The sequence below is a fragment of the Podarcis pityusensis genome, assembly GCF_964106645.2.
Source record: "Podarcis pityusensis genome assembly, chromosome: 9".
NCBI classification, from domain to species: domain Eukaryota; kingdom Metazoa; phylum Chordata; class Lepidosauria; order Squamata; family Lacertidae; genus Podarcis; species Podarcis pityusensis.
This window is the reverse complement of record NC_138034.1, coordinates 3739783-3757315: the sequence shown is the minus strand read 5'-3', so window position 1 is coordinate 3757315 and position 17533 is coordinate 3739783. Positions and strand designations below refer to the sequence as shown.

The 17533-nt window shown below is 42.8% G+C and overlaps 1 long non-coding RNA gene across 2 annotated transcripts; it reads left to right on the top strand.

Moving 5' to 3' along the window:
* The first annotated feature begins 3941 nt into the window (after window positions 1-3941).
* On the top strand, window positions 3942-17164 carry LOC308485698. Of its 2 annotated transcripts, XR_013990685.1 has the most exons (4): window positions 3942-4151; window positions 4961-5066; window positions 15907-16006; window positions 16862-17164. It is a non-coding gene; the product is annotated as an uncharacterized lncRNA (long non-coding RNA). The 2 variants fall into 2 exon arrangements; XR_013990686.1 differs by lacking the exons at window positions 3942-4151; window positions 4961-5066 and adding an exon at window positions 8209-8575.
* Window positions 17165-17533: the final 369 nt, after the last annotated feature.

Genomic DNA, 17533 nt, shown 5'->3' with positions numbered 1-17533 from the left:
TCACAACTTGTAAGGTTTGTGGTTAAAAAGGGACCCCTGACCAGTCCAGTCCAGTCGTAGGTCCAGTCGTGGCCGACTCCTGGGTTGCGGCGCTCATCTCGCTTTACTGGCCGAGGGAGCCGGCGTACAGCTTCCAGGTCATGTGGCCAGCAGGACTAAGCTGCTTCTGGCGAACCAGAGCAGCACACGGAAATGCCGTTTACCTTCCCGCCGGAGTGGGACCTATTTATCTACTTGCACTTTGATGTGCTTTTGAACTGCTAGGTTGGCAGGAGCAGGGACCGAGCAACGGGAGCTCACCCCGTCGCGGGGATTCGAACCACCAACCTTCTGATCAGCAAGTCCTAGGCTCTGTGGTTTAACCCACAGCGCCACCTATGTCCCTTAAGGTTTGTGGTTAGGCATTAGGCATTGGTTAAAAAATTGGTTGGTGGAGGGGTAAGTGCCTACCCCTCCAATGCTGGTGTTGCAAGGGAATTCTGTTAAAGGAATTCAGGGGCTTGCCATCCTTTCGTCCAAACCCCTGGAATTGGGTTCGGGCCACGTAAGCCCCTGGGAGCATGCGGGGAGAAGCTGAGGGCCTGTGGTGCAGCTCCAGTTCTCCCCAACACTGTTTCCCTCACTGACGTTCGCTGGAATCCCGAAGTCAGTTCTGTCCCCAGGCGGGGGGACAGATAGTCCTAACCAATGCCTAAGCAACCACTCACATCCATGTATGTTAATAAAGTTGTGGCCAAGATTATGCCAAAAACCTTAAACAAAAATTCTGTGTGAAGTGTGTGTTATTGGGGTGGGTGTGTCTTGGAGACCTCGATGTGCAATAAAGATTTAAAAAGAAATGTACAAACTAAGAGAATTTGCTGATGATTTGATGTTAACTTTAGAAATCCTATTGCAGGGAGTAGGAACTTTTATGGACAAAGTAAAATTTTAGAGTTTGGTACGTTTAGCAGGTTTTAAGATTAACCGTCAAAAAATGAAAATACTAACAAAGAATATGACAGCATAAGACCAGAAGGTTTTGATGGAGAAAACAGGGTTTCAAATGGAAAAAGTTAAATATCTGGGTATTACTATGATAAATATGAACTGCACATTGTTTCAGACTAATTATGTTAAAACATGGGCTGAAGTTTAAAAAGATATATTAAGATGGGAGAAGTTAAAACTGTCATTGTGCGGTAGAATTTCAGTGCTAAAAATGTTTTGCCTAAAATGATGTTTTTATTTCAAACAATACCTATTGTGAATAATGACTTACCGTTTAAAGAATGGCAAAACATTTATCTAAGTTTGTATGGCAAGGTAAAAAAATCACGGGTTAACTTAAAATGAAAATACTGCAAAATGAAAAGGAGAGGGGAGGACTGGGACTGCCTGATTTGAAATTGTACTTTGCAGCCTGGCTGCCTAGCTTGGATGAAGGAGTGGGTGACCTTGAGAAATAAGAGAATTTTGGATTTAGAAGGTCACAATTTAAGGTTTGGATGGCATGGATATCTGTGGTATGACAAGATCAAAGTTAATGTGGAGTTTAAAAATCATTTTGTTAGACATACTATATTGGGAGTCTGGAATAGAAATACACCTAGGTTATATACAAAGATACCCCTATGGATTTCAACGCAAAAAAGTGTTTCATAGAAAAGAGGCGACAGGTAAAGAGAAATGGTTAACCTACCAATAATTATTAGAGTGGAGTAAAGGGGAGTGTAAAATTCAAACAAGGGAATAACTAACAAGAGAAGGCTACAGTCTCCAATGGTTTGCACATCTATAACCAGCTGATAGAGTTAAGTGGGATAAAAAGACGTTTGGTCTAGAACAAAAAAGACAAATTTTGAAATGCAGATATATACAGATGATGAACATGTTATTACAAAAAATGTATAAATTATTGTTGAAATTGGAAATGCAAGAAGAACAAGTTAAAGAATGTATGGTTAAATAGGTGAGAAATTTTGGATATAATATACAGTGGGAACATATGTGAACTAAAGGGTTAAAATATAAGCTGTGTTATGACTTAAATGAATTTTTAAATTAAATGATGTACCACTGGTACTTAACTCCTGAGAAATTATTTAGAATGTACAAAACTATTCTGTATACCTGTTGGAAATGTAAAGAACATGAAGGGATGTTTTTAGTGTGTTTGGTGGACGTGTAAAAAAGCCCAAAAATATTGGATACAAATACATACACTGAAACGGAGTATTTTGAAAGTTAACCTTCAATTGAAACCAGAACTCTTCCTGCTGGAACTTACAGACATACAGTTACAAAAAAACCTAAGGAACTTTGCTTCAATATATGATTACGACGGCAAGACTTTTATATGCACAAAGCCGGAAAGACTCATCATCACCAGCAATGGAAGAACAGTTGTTAAAATTAACAGACTTAGCTGAGATGGCAGAACTGACCTGTTTATTCAGAGAAAAGTCGTTGTTAAAGATTGGAAACTTCTCATAGACTTTTTGTGTGAAAAAGAAAATGAAATAATGACATTTGGATTTGAGGATTGAAGATAGTTTGTTTAGAGAAAGTGGTTTTGTTGAGTTATATTGGAGTGGACAAAGTGATTATTGTTTTTATACGGCGGACAGAGGAAGAATTGGAAGTTCTATAATCTCTGAACTTTATCTTTTCCATTTCCTCATGAAAGCTCTTCTCTTTTCTATCTCTTTTCTTCTTATTTTTATACCTCTCTTTTCATTCTTTTTTGCCATGTTTTTATCTTATTTCGATTAACATTGGACAAAAAAGACATTTGAGATTAGGTTTTGCATTTCTCTTTATCAACTCTAATACACACACGCAGTACACACACACACACAAAATATGTAATCAAATCACATTCAAGTGAGCAGAAAATAATAGGACAAATAGATCTGACCTCTGCCATTATTCACCTTTCAGTGGAGAGATGGACAGTGAGACTAGTTGAGGCCACTGACTCAAGCGATGCTGATGGCGCTTTGCAGGCGCTGCTGCACAACACAGCGAACGACGGCCAGGGAGTGGGGCAGCGTGGGGTAGTGGCACATTCCTGTTTTGCCTCAAGAGGCTAACGGGGATGCAATGCCCCGATCACAGAATCATAGAGTTGGAAGGGACCCCTGAAGGATTGTCTAGTCCAACCCCCTGCAATGCAGGAATCTCAGCTAAAGCATCCATGACAGATGGCCGTCCAACTTCTGTTTAAAAACCTCCAAGGAAGGAGAGTCCAGCACCTTCCAAGGGAGTCTTTTTCACTGCTGAACAGCTCTTACTGTCAGAAAGTTTTTCTGTATGTTTAGTCGGAATCTCCTTTCTCATAACTTGAAGCCATTGGTTCGAGTCCTACCCCCCAAATCAGAAGAAAAGCTTGCTCCATCTTCCACGTGACAGCCCTTAAGATATCTGAAGATAGCTATCATATCTCCTCTCACTCCCCTCTTTTCCAGGTTAAAAAAAAAGGTAAAGGACCCCTGACAGTTAAGTCCAGTTGCAGACAACTCTGGGGTTGTGACGCTCATCTTGCTTTACAGGCCAAGGAAGCCGGCGTTTGTCCGCAGACAGTTTTTCTGGGTCATGTGGCCAGCATGACTAAGCTGCTTCTGGCTCAACGGAACACCGAAACCAGAGCTGTGCATGGAAACGCCATTTACCTTCCCGCCAAAGCGGTACCTATTTATCTACTTGCACTTCAACGTGCTTTCGAACTGCTAGGTTGGCAGGAGCTGGGACTGAGCAACAGGAGCTCACCCCACTGCGGGGATTTGAACCGCCAACCTTCTGATTGACAAGCCCAAGAGGCTCAGTGGTTTAGACCACTGCGCCACCCGCTATGTTTAGTATAAACCCATATGTTTAATCGGCATCTCCTTTCTCGTAACTTGAAGCCATTGGTTCAAGTCCTACTCTCCAGAGCAGGAGAAAACAAGCATGCTCCCTCCTTCATGTGATAGCCCTTAAGATATTTGGAGATGGCTATCATATCTCCTCTCAGTCTCCACATTTTCAGGCTAAACATACCCAGCTCCTTCAAGTGCTTCTCATAAGGTTTCCAGATCTTTGATCATCTTGGTTGCCCTCCTCTGCACACGTTCCAGCTTATCAACATCCTTCTTAAATTGTGGCGCCCAGAACTGGACACAGGATTCCAGGTGTGGTCTGACAAAAGCAGAATAGAGCGGCACTATTACTTCACTTGATTTGGACACTATGTTCTGTTGATGAAACCTGTTGATGCTCTAGGAAGGTGATATCTACAAACAGGCACTAGTTTCATCAGTGTTCTTTATGAGCTGCCCCATCAGTTGCTCATAAGATGCAGGCAGTTTGGGTGATTTCAAAACTTATGTAACAGCCAAGCCTTCCTCTACTTATGAGATCAAGATATTTGCATAGGCTCTTGGACCATGTGGGTTCCCGCAGGTGATCCCACTTTCAGGTACTTGCTGTGGAGCTTAACTGTGGGCTGAAAGCAGCTCTGATTGTCCAGAAGTGGGGGGAGTGCATGGTTTGTGGCATGTTGTATTACTCCTTCATTTGTAGCCAAGTAGTTAAAATCCTCAGTTATTCTGAAAAAAACATAGGCAGATAAGGCCATACACAGCTTGAACGACCAAGGAGGACGTGTGATCATTTCTCTCTCTCTCTCCTGTCCAAAACAAAATCTGACTTTATCTTTTTACTGTGCTGTTGACAACAAAATAACCGGCTTTTGGTTTAGTTCACATCTAAGCACACAAAATCCCAAGAGCTTTGTAGAACATTTATTCAGCTGGCTGGGGTAAAAAAAACAACAAAAAACCTGTGCTAAATTTATTGTAGAAGTTTTTTTTTATGTATAAAAGTCACACAGAAATCACAAACTGTGATGTTAATAACTTTGCTTGTGCAAAAGGCAACCAATTAATTTGGAAACCCCCCCCCTCTCTCTGTGTGTGTGTATGTATGTATGTATAAGCAGGACTATGAACTTGCTGATAGTCTCCCTCCACCCACCAAGCAAACTGGTAATGTTTGAGGACATTCCATAATAGCACCAGCTGCCATGCGGCTACTTGTACACAGTGGTAAGGCTTCATCAGTTTTTAATGGCTCTTAAACCCATCACCTTTTAAATAAAGGATAATACTTTTGGGATAATACATGTGCATGGGTAATATTCTTAATTTAAATATCACTTAGTACAATCACAGTTCTGAGTTTATCATTGTTTTGGATGACTTGTAAAAAATGATATTAATGCCTCTGGCTACTGCTTGAAAGAAAACAATGTCAAAAGCTGATTTATGCCTTTGGTCAAATGCTTGCTTTGAGTTTCATCCATCTGTTAGAATACACAAATTTACAGAAAGATTAATTGGTTCATAGAAGGTACATCTTGTTAAAGGGTCTTTCCTTGTCTAACTGCCTGTCTAGCTGTCAAACAGATCATTGCCCTGATTAAAGCTGCTCAAGGAAAGGAATACTAACCAGATGAATGATTAATAAATGTATGACCATACAAATTAGAAATATCACTTTAGATGATGCCACATTTTGATGACATGGCAAATTAATGATCTGTGATAAGGATATTTTCACTTGGCTTCCAGATCATATTTTTCTGGCATTTTTTAAGATTTCAGTTATCCTTAGGTAAAGTGCAGCAACAATTGTTTAGGAAAGTTTCTGGCTTACTATAAACACCTGAGATGTGTTGTTGTTGTTGTTGTTAATAATAATTGAATTTATATACCACCCTGTACCTGGAGGTCTCAGGGCAGTTCACAGAATAAAATCAAAATATAAAACCACAAAATACATAATCAAAATAAAAGCAACAACCCAATAACCCTCACCCCCAAAAACACATTTTAAAAGGGCATAGGATCCTCACAACATTTAAAGTAAGACTATTAACAAACATGAACAAGAGCCACTTGTTGGAAATACCATGATCTCAGAAACGTTTGCAGCAATATTTATTGGCAACTCAATTGGCCAGGTGCCTTTCTGATACAAAGACAAAAATAGCTTTGAAAAAAGAGTGGGATGGGAAAAGTTGCCCAGAGTTGTTGAGCAATAATAATTATAATAATTTCTAAAGTGTCTCCTGTGGCAGAGATGCGGCTCCTGTCCTCAGGCTGTCCTAAAAAGACAAAGCTACAGGAGGGAATACGTAGAGGACGGGCATCCTATCGGCAGCACCAGAAGTAGTGAGTTGTGCAAGGATTCAAATCTAGTTGGGGCCAGGCTGATCTTCCCCTGCTGGGGTTATTGCTAGGATGGAAGTAGTACAACTACCCCCCCTTTTTATACGTTACTACTGGATTATGCAGGGGACACGGGTGGTGCTGTGGTCTAAACCACAGAGCTTAGGGCTTGCCAATCAGAAGGTCGGCGGTTTGAATCCCCGCGACGGGGTGAGCTCCTGTTGCTCGGTCCCTGCTCCTGCCCACCTAGCAGTTCGAAAGCACGTCAAAGTGCAAGTAGATAAATAGGTACCGCTCCGGCGGGAAGGTAAATGCCGTTTCTATGCACTGCTCTGGTTTCACCAGAAGTGGCTTAGTCATGCTGGCCACATGACATAGAAGCTGTCTGCGGACAAACACTGGCTCCCTCAGCCGATATAGCGAGATGAGCGCACAACCCCAGAGTTGTCCGCGGCTGGACCTAACGGTCAGGGGTCCCTTTACCTTTACCTTACTGGATTATGCAGGTGTGACCTAGCCACTCAGCCACAGAGACAGAAAAAGACTAGGATGGTCACTCGTGGTTTAAAACTGAGCTGCTTCCCCATTCTAACTTCCAATGCAATAAGTATATGGGTATTACTAAAGAAATGACAAACATTAAAGTGATACCACCCTAGACAGTTATGACCAATGGTTTCCCAGCTTTTACCAAAAGTTCAGGCTGTGTGTAGGTTTAGAGTTTTCCTGTCTCTATTGCCACAGCTCTGACTTCCCTCATTCTCTGTCAAAGTCATCTGGCAACAGTCACTCAAATCTTAGCAACATGCTATGAGCCGGTTTTCCCTATTAAGTAAAATAAAGTCATTATCAGTTGCTATCTCTGGGTTAGGTTACTAGAAGTACTGGGAGTGAGGATTTGCCTTAACACTAATATGTAATTCAACCTGCATGAGGCGACATCAGCATATCCCCAGGAACTGTTTTGTGAGCCAAGCGCAGGTGCCAACCACTCAACACAGTAAACATGCTAAATGCAATTATGACATGAATTAGGCACTTGCTTCCTCAGCATATTTTATTTACGTGCAAATATTTCTATATTCAAGAACAAAGTTCATGGTGGTAAACAAGATAAAATCAACAATAAAATTGCATTCATAAAACAAAGAGAAAAAACAGCATAGATTGCTCAATTGGGTTATTATATCAACAAGCTGGATTACCCCCAGGAAAAGCCTGGGTCAACAGATGAGTTTTAAGCAGGCTTTCTTCTTCTTTGGTGATCACTCGTAGCTGAGTAAGATTGTCTTTTAACAATGAGTCCATAAGTGACTGTGGAGGCCAGGTCTGGATCCACACCATCCTTCCACAGTGGGGACATTGGTTTCCGAGCAGGAGTTGATTGCGGTATGGATTTGCCAAGCGTGCCTTCCTCTTAGCACATTTCTCCCTTGCGTCCTGAGTTTCAGCATCTTCAAAGCCTATGAAGGCACCTAAATGCCAAAACTATAGGTAACTTCCTGATGTTAACAGGAAGTGCTTTCCAAATGGCATGTGCTGCTACACTAACCCTGGGAGCCCCCAGCACTCTGAAGACGGTCTCTCCTGAGGATTGAAGTGACTGCACAGGAGTATACAAGATAAGGCAGGGGATGCCAAACCAGCACCCGTGGATGTCATAGCGTCCGCTAAGGCTGCCTTTGGTACACCCAGGGTGAACCGCCACCCCCAGATTCCTAGCTGTCATTTTAAAAAAGCAACTTCCTAGCACTTCTAGGACCTGTGATATGAGGCAACATGTATAGACACAATTCTTCTCCATTTTTGTGAGAAATTAGCCTGTTTAATCCTATCAGTGTTTTACTTTACCAGACGTGCCAGGTTGCCCCCGGCGCATATCATGTGTGTGTGACATCACGTGCGTGTTGTGCATTGCACACATGTGATGTTAGGTATATTGTGCATGTTGTTGCATTGTCTAAAGGAGTGCTCTGCACCATGCACTGTGCGCCGGCCCCCCTCGATATTCAGAAGGCCCCCTTCCCACTCCCAAAATGATTTCTAAGAAACAGTCAGAATGTGAGAGATCAGGCAGTTACTAAAGTTTGTTCTAACTCCGATTCATAAAACCAGAACCTTGATTCCTAATTCCTCTAGTTCCACACTAATGTGTGTAACCGGCAGCTCCAAAGAATTCGCAGCAACTTCTAGAAGATGAAAAAGAGACTCTCTTTCAGTAACGCTGACTATGTACACAACAGCTTGGAAGTAAAGCTGATCGGACTGCAGATTTGATGATGCTATGCTCCGAAGCAGCCAGAAGGTGTCTAGGTCTCTCTTGTGCGTAAGATGCAGGAGCCTTTAAAACAGGGAATGCAGGACCTGCAGCAATACATTTTGTGGTGAGTAGAAAGTATGTTAGAGGAGGAGGGGAATCCCAGACGAAAAGTCAGGTTCTAAACACAGATATCCTGATATGTTTAAAATGATGTTCTTATGCTGCATTTAAACATCATATATATAGGATGTTAAGGGATGCGGGTGGCGCTGTGGGTTAAATCACAGAGCCTAGGACTTGCCGATCAGAAGGTCGGCGGTTCGAATCCCCGCAATGGGGTGAGCTCCCGTTGCTCGGCCCCTGCTCCTGCCAACCTAGCAGTTTGAAAGCAAGTCAAAGTGCAAGTAGATAAATAGGAACCGCTCCAGCGGGAAGGTAAATGGCATTTCCGTGTGCTGCTCTGGTTCACCAGAAGCGGCTTAGTCATGCTGGCCACATGATCCGGAAGCTGTGCACCAGCTCCCTCGGCCAGTAAAGCGAGATGAGCGCCGCAACCCCAGAGTTGGCCACGACTGGACCTAATGGTCAGGGGCCCCTTTACCTATATAGGATGTTACGATATATATTGCACTAGGACATATATATATATATATATATATATATATATATATGTCCTAGTGCAATGGTTCTCAAACTTTTTTCTCTGGGCCACACTTTCAGAATAAAGGGTTTTACTGTGTGTGTGTTTCTTTGTGGCTGATTAGCTGCTCTCCCTGTGCAAAGGTCAGATGGGGCAGGGATTCTGTTGAGGCAGGTGATTAGCTGTGGGAGGAGCTTATCAGAGCTTGCAGGGCAGCGGTGCGCTCCTAGCGGCGCACGCAGTTTGATCCATCTTTTAGATTTAGGGGAGCTAGTCTCAAACGTTTGTTGGGGGAGACCTAGGTTTTTTGGGGGGGGGAGTTATTTGTCCTGTCTTCACGCTTTTTATGATGGAGGACCGCTGTAGCCACCCCCAACGACACGTTCTCACGGACTGCAGTTTCTTGAAGATGGACTTCTGGCAAGCGATGGGCTGCACCTCACAACGGTTGGGGGGAATGTTTTTGCCAAAAATCTCAGAAACCTCATCAGGAGGGCTTTAAACTGACTAATGTGGGGGAGGGAGACAGTGCTCCTGAAGGTAGGAGTCTATCAATTGATGAAGTTGATCATCCAAATGTCATAGACCAAATGGAGCAAACAGCACGCAGACCTAGTGGTGGGAGGAAAAAATCCTTAAATAAGAGACACGGGGGAATGATTAATGGACTTCAATGTCTGTACACTAATGCGCAAAGCATGGGAAATAAACAAGATGAGCTTGAGCTCTTGGTACAGCAAACTAAATATGACATAACAGGCATCACTGAAACCTGGTGGGATAGGTCCCACGATTGGAATGTAATAATGGAGGAATACAATCTATTTCAGAGAAACAGACCAGACAAGAAAGGAGGAGGAGTGGCGTTATATGTCAGGGATGTGTATACCTGTGAAGAGATCCAAGATTTAGAACCTCAAAGCCAAAGTGAGAGCATTTGGGTCAAAATTAAGGGAGAGAAGAATAACAGTGACCTCATTGTGGGAGTTTACTATAGATCCCCAAGCCAAACGGAGGACATAGATGATGCCTTCCTGGAACAGATGGCCAAGCATGCAAAAGGAAGGGAGATAGTAGTAATGGGGGACTTCAATTACCCGGATATTTGTTGGATGTCAAACTCAGCCAAGAGCATAAGGTCAAACAGATTCCTCACTGGCCTTGCAGACAACTTCATTGTCCAGAAAGTGGGAGAAGCAACAAGAGGAACAGCCATTTTAGATCTGGTCCTAACCAATGTTGATGACCTGGTTAGTGGGGTAGAAGTGGAAGGATCATTAGGCACGAGTGATCATGCTCTTCTGAAGTTTACTATACAGCGGAAAGGAGCAGCCAAGCATACTAGGACTCAATTTCTTGACTTTAAGAAAGCCGACTTCATAAAACTTAGGGAAGTGCTGGGTGAGATCCCATGGACAGTAATACTAAAAGGAAAGGGAGTTCATGATGGCTGGGAGTTTGTTAAGAGGGAGATAGTAAAAGCACAACTTCAGGCAATACCAATGAGACGGAAACATGGAAGGTGCCTAAAGAAGCCAGGGTGGCTATCTAAAGAACTTTTAACAGAGTTAAGATTAAAAAAGGATGTGTACAAAAAATGGAAAAGGGGGGAAACCACCAAAGAGGAATTCAAACAAATAGCCAGCATGTGTAGACACAAAGTCAGAAAAGCTAAAGCACAGAATGAACTCAGGCTTGCTAGAGAGGTTAAAAGCAACAAAAAAGGCTTTTATGGGTATGTTCGTAGCAAAAGGAAGAACAAAGAAACAGTGGGGTCACTCAGAGGAGAAGATGGTGAAATGCAAACAGGGGACACAGAAAGGGCTGAACTCCTCAATGCCTTCTTTGCCTCAGTCTTCTCCGATAAAGAAAACAATGCCCGACGTGAAGAATTTGGAGCAAATGATTCAGCAAAGGAAACACAGCCCAGAATAACTAAGGAGATAGTACAAGAATACTTGGCTAGTTTAGATGTATTCAAGTCTCCAGGGCCAGATGAACTGCATCCAAGAGTATTAAAAGAACTGGCAGATGTGATCTCAGAACCACTGGCAGTCATCTTTGAGAATTCCTGGAGAACAGGCGAAGTCCTGGCAGACTGTAGGAGGGCAAATGTTGTCCCTATTTTCAAAAAGGGGAAAAGAGAGGACCCAAATAATTACCACCCAGTCAGTCTGACATCAATACCAGGGAAGATTCTGGAGCAGATCATTAAGCAAACAGTCTGTGAGCACCTAGAAAGGAATGCTGTGATCACCAATAGTCAGCATGGATTTCTGAAAAATAAGTCATGTCAGACTAACCTGATCTCGTTTTTTGACAGAATTACAAGCCTGGTAGATGAAGGGAACACAGTGGATGTAGCCTACCTTGATTTCAGCAAGGCATTTGACAAGGTGCCCCATGATATTCTTGTAAAGAAGCTGGTAAAATGCGGTCTTGACTATGCTACCACTCAGTGGATTTGTAACTGGCCAACTGACTGAACCCAAAGGGTGCTCATCAATGGTTCCTCTTCATCCTGGAGAAGAGTGACTAGTGGGGTGCCACAGGGTTCTGTCTTGGGCCCGGTCTTATTCAACATAGAATCATAGAATCATAGAGTTGGAAGAGACGACAAGGGCCATCGAGTCCAACCCCCTGCCAAGCAGGAAACACCATCAGAGCACTCCTGACATATGGTTGTCAAGCCTCTGCTTAAAGACCTCCAAGTCTTTATCAACGACTTGGATGATGGACTCAAGGGCATCCTGATCAAATTTGCAGATGACACCAAACTGGGAGGGGTGGCTAACACTCCAGAGGACAGGATCACACTTCAAAACGACCTTGACAGATTAGAGAACTGGGCCAAAACAAACAAGATGAATTTTAACAGGGAGAAATGTAAAGTATTGCACTTGGGCAAAAAAAATGAGAGGCACAAATACAAGATGGGGGACACCTGGCTTGAGAGCAGTACATGTGAAAAGGATCTAGGAGTCTTGGTTGACCACAAACTTGACATGAGCCAACAGTGTGACGCGGCAGCTAAAAAAGCCAATGCAATTCTGGGCTGCATCAATAGGAGTATAGCATCTAGATCAAGGGAAGTAATAGTGCCACTGTATTCTGCTCTGGTCAGACCTCACCTGGAGTACTGTGTCCAGTTCTGGGCACCACAGTTCAAGAAGGACACTGACAAACTGGAACACGTCCAGAGGAGGGCAACCAAAATGGTCAAAGGCCTGGAAACGATGCCTTATGAGGAACGGCTAAGGGAGCTGGGCATGTTTAGCCTGGAGAAGAGGAGGTTAAGGGGTGATATGATAGCCATGTTCAAATATATAAAAGGATGTCACATAGAGGAGGGAGAAAGGTTGTTTTCTGCTGCTCCAGAGAAGCGGACACGGAGCAATGGATCCAAACTACAAGAAAGAAGATTCCACCTAAACATTAGGAAGAACTTCCTGACAGTAAGAGCTGTTTGACAGTGGAATTTGCTGCCAAGGAGTGTGGTGGAGTCTCCTTCTTTGGAGGTCTTTAAGCAGAGGCTTGACAACCATATGTCAGGTGTGCTCTGATGGTGTTTCCTGCTTGGCAGGGGGTTGGACTCCATGGCCCTTGTGGTCTCTTCCAACTCTATGATTCTATGATTCTAAAAATTTGCTCATGCCACAACCAGTTTTTGTGTGTGATAAGAAACGCATTGGAAATCAAGAAGAAACCACTCATAGCAGTGCTTGATTTATAACACAGAACACAACTACTTTATAATATGATCATGGGACATCCAGAAAGTATAAAACATAAGAACATGAATCATTCCCAAAATGTAATGATAAACGAGCCTCTTGCATATGTATGAATAAAAACTCAATGAGGTGTGTTGAGCTTGCTTTTGCCGGATAATCTCATATTAGGTCTAATTTGACACAAACAAACTCTCATCTCCTCATCTACATAAATAAGCTTTTCTCTTTTCTGATCTTTCATATTTGTCAGAGTTGAAAATTCCTGTTCAGAACGATATATTGCAGATAATTTTAGAAGAATAGCCAATGCTCTTGAAGAGAGGTGTGGATTCAGTTTCTGGTTGTAGATCCCATTCTTTTTGTATATACTAATCCTATACTATAACACACTGAAATATTTAAATGCTTCGCTGATTCTCCTTGACTCTTCCTGATGCACTTGCTATCCTCTCCTGCCACACCCTTGCAGAACCACGGCCCAGTGCTAGACAGGGAATCCCAATCCATTTCTACTCATCATACGGCATGAGCAGGATTTCATCTTACTGAGCAAATGGGTTGTTAATGGACAGAGACTTATTATGGTCCCAAGTAGATACCCTTTATTTTACCTTTTACCTCATGGGAAACTTTTTAAAATTCTGACTGTCATACCCTGAAACATCTCCGGTCCACTCTTGCTCCTTCTATCTGCCAGCTGGGCTACTGGATGACTAGAGCAGCTTAGGAGGAGCTGTTACTTACACCCATTGGCTGCTCCTTTCAATGGTTAGAAGAAACAGTAGCTGCTGTACTTGCTTCAAATAGCACTTCTGCAAAGTGCCTTAAGAGGATCCCCACAGGCTCAGACAGGAGTACAGGGACTTTCTTTAAGCGCTTTGCAGAAACACTGTTTGAAGCAACCTCCTCCCAATCTTTAAACAATTGAGAAAAGTTTAAAGGAGGAGGGAAGGCTGCTTCAAACATCAGTTTTGCAAAGTGGTTCAAGCAGCCTTCCACCCTGCTTTAAACATTGTTTGACTGATATTGAAGTGGAGGGTGGCACTACTTCAGAGAGGCTTCAGAGGCCACACGGGAGGGTGTGGGCTGCCCAAAAGCCTTTTGCAAAGAGCAAAAGGGCTTTGAAGCCATTGCAGGTTCCCAAGAGTCTGAGAGGTGGGCAGCGTCATCTCCATGTCAATCATGTGGTGTCATGACAACCAATTCTCTTTGTTTAGGGAATTGTTTTGTCAAGAACAGAACCCTCCAACAGACCGAAGTGGTACAGCCCCGACAAAGTGAGCACTAGGCCAGTCACTGCCATTTTGTTGCAATAGGGTTGCCCTGCTCCGCTTCCTTGAGAGCTGCCTCCAGGCTGAAGTCTTAGGAAAACATGGGAAAATGTTCATTTGCACAGAGGAAACAGTGAGAAATTTAAACATTTGCAAGCATGGAAACTCATGGAGGTGCTGAAAAGAAAGGTCACACTCCAGATGAGATCACTGTTTGACAGAGTCACTCTAGAAGGATGTTTCAGGAGGACTCTATTGCAAAGGCTACACATGACAGAACTCTGGGGGTTTCCTTTTCAACGTGATCAAAAGGTTGCTTGGCTTGGCAAGAGACTTGATACAGACGCTGTATCTGGTTGAAAATTGGCACTTTGAATTTAGGAATCTGCAGCGTTCGGACTTACTATATAATGAATCTCTAATTTATTGCCCCTAAAGGTGTATGGCCCAGGCATGATGGGATGTTCTACAGGCTAGTCTCACAACAGCTGCTGCTCAGGCCATGTTCAAAAAAAACCAACAACCATGACACATATGAGTTATGCAGGATGACTATGGGGAAAGGAAGGGGAGCCTGGAGCTCTAATTGCACGACTCTATTTTGACAAATTAAAAAATGTGTAACATAAATTAACCTATGACTAGCCTGCTTGTTGGAAAACCAAGGATTGGATGGCCTATTGACTTACCCAAAGGTATTATGGCTATTTTCCAACCTCTCTCTCTACCCTGGAAATAATCAATATATATATATCTGAAAAGAAATTGGAAAGTAATGCAGCGTCTTTTGAAGGTAGAGCTAAACTGATCCCCTTGTCTCAATTTAGAGTCAAGTCAGTATTTAGAAGCTTTCTTGCTGAATGTATGGAAAAACCTTAAGTGTCACCTAGTTTATACCTAGTTACCTAGTTTACTAATAATTTAATCAAGAGTAAAGGTAAAGGTAAAGGGACCCCTGACCATTAGGTCCAGTCATGAATGAATCTGGGGTTGTGGTGCTCATCTTGCTTTACTGGCCAAGGGAGCCAACGTTTTCCACAGACAGTTTTTCCGGGTCATGTGGCCAGCATGACTAAGCCGCTTCTGGTGAAACCAGAGCAGCGCACGGAAACGCCGTTTACCTCCCTGCCGGAGCGGCACCTATTTATCTGCTTGCACTTCTGGTGTGCTTTCGATCTGCTAGGTTGGCAGGAGCAGGGACCGAGCAACAGGAGCTCACCCCATTGCGGGGATTCGAACTGCCGACCTTCTGATCGCCAAGCCCTAGGCTCTGTGTTTTAACCCACAGCACCACCCGCCTCTCTTTCATCAAGAGTAGGAGGTTAAATTTAAAACACTTCTGCATTCGTCCCTATGAAGGAGCTGTGGAACCTTCTAAGCAGGACATGAAAGAAATTCTGGGAGAAATTCTACTCACTTCATAATATAGTTGAGTATTATAAGGTGGGCAAATGTGACCTTGAAGTAATCACAAAATTCTGCACCATCACTAATGTAAAATTTTGTTTCACCTGATTTTAATTTCAGATAACATTATTCATCAGATTTTGTCCTTTAGTCCTCTGGCTCATAATGACTCTTCCTTATTTCTATAATCATGCTTTATAAAACGTAATATATAGTTTCATTGCTCTACTGCACAGTCTTACCTGACATTTCAAGTAGGCATTTTGCAGTATTTGATAATACAAAACATATAGCCTGTAGAATACAGCTGCCATAAGCTCAAAAGCTATACAGAAAGCAGAGCAGGAATGTGAATTAAATGTTTCTACAACGCACATCATTTCCCCTTCTGGTTGTCTCATAGACCATATATGGGAATCTTCTACCGAACAAACCAGCAATAAAAACTCCACATTGAATAGACACTTCTGCAGCAACCAAGGGACAATGCTTGTATAATTTAGGTGAGAGCTCTTATTTATTACTGTGAAATTATGGTGCACTTTAAAGTACTCCTTATGTGCAGAGAGCAGAGGAGATTCTTAAGCTATTAACATTTGATCTCCTGCTGTCATTAATCAGGTGCAGAATGTAATCTAAATAATGTGTTTGTACAGTGTTGTCGAAGGGATAGATTTGCAGCCAGGCTTTGAACTTACTAGACTTCACTTAGAGACAACTATTTTACTTTTGACAATATCCACTTCTGGCGGATGTTGCTCTGATTATTTTAATTTTATGATGGGATGTTTTCAGTTGAGGTAAAACTTAATTTTTAAACAATCCCGCAAATACTTTCTCTGTTTAATCATTTCCCCAGTTTAGTCATTTTTGGAATTGAGATATTGCAGGTTAGGAATTGGTTTCCTGGAGTTCAAACGCTGAATAAACAAAAGATAGAGAGAGGAGGAGGAGAAGGAGGAGGAGGGAGAAGGAGCGGGGGAAGTGAAGGCGGAGGTGAGAGAAGAGCTTGTTTAATGTAAAATCTGTCATCTTTGTTTCAAGGGCTATTGCCATTGTTTGAAAATTTAATGTATGCAGGTTGGGAATGAAAAATTCTGTGCTTCTGTATGTCCATTAGGGGAATTTGAATTAGATTCATCCATTAAATCTTCATGAAGAGAATTACTAGTGAACAGATCTGTATTCATGGTGCGTACACTTTCCTGAAAAAACTAAACTTTTCATGTATGTGTGAGTGAGAGAGAGAGAGAGAGTTTAAACTATTAGGTAAAAGGTACATTTCTGGCTTTGAACGATGTTGGTGCAATGGTTGGGTTCAGATGAAATGACAATGACTCCCCTTTCTGAACTCTCAGTTACTCAAAAAACACCATTGGAAATCCAGAAACAACCAATTATCAACCTGGCTTTGTACCAAAGAGATGGTGATTTTGGACACCAACCAGTTCCTTCCCAAGTGGCTTTTGTGAGGATGAGAAGGAGCTGCACTACATATCAACATCACAGTGAGGTGACAAACAGCATTATGGTGGGCTCAATGGCACCTTGGAAGCAGAATCAATTTTCATCTTGCACTTATGTTCATTGTTGAATACGGTTGCTCTGGAGATCAATGTATTGAAGTGTATCTTATATCTGTATATAAAATCTGCATTTAATCCCTGGTTTGTCTGTATCATTCCCAGGCCTCTGAAGAGGCCTATATCTATATCTGAGTGCCTTCTGTGGTGGGCTGGTGAATATTGAAGTGTCTGGCACTGTAGTGTACCATATGTATCATTTACCGTATTTTGCGTCCCATAGGACGCACCGGCCCATAGGACGCACCTAGTTTTTTTGGGGGGGGAAATAAAGAAAAAAAAATTATTTCCCCCCCAGGTGCGGGCCTGGAAGAACCAGGTCGGGGAACAGCGGGAAGGCGCGCTCCGCCTCCCTGCTGTCCCCCGAGCTTGTGGGGCTGGCGATGGGGAGAAGTGCACTGAGCCCGGGACTGCAGGCACCTCTGTGCGGCCATCGGGAGCCGGGCG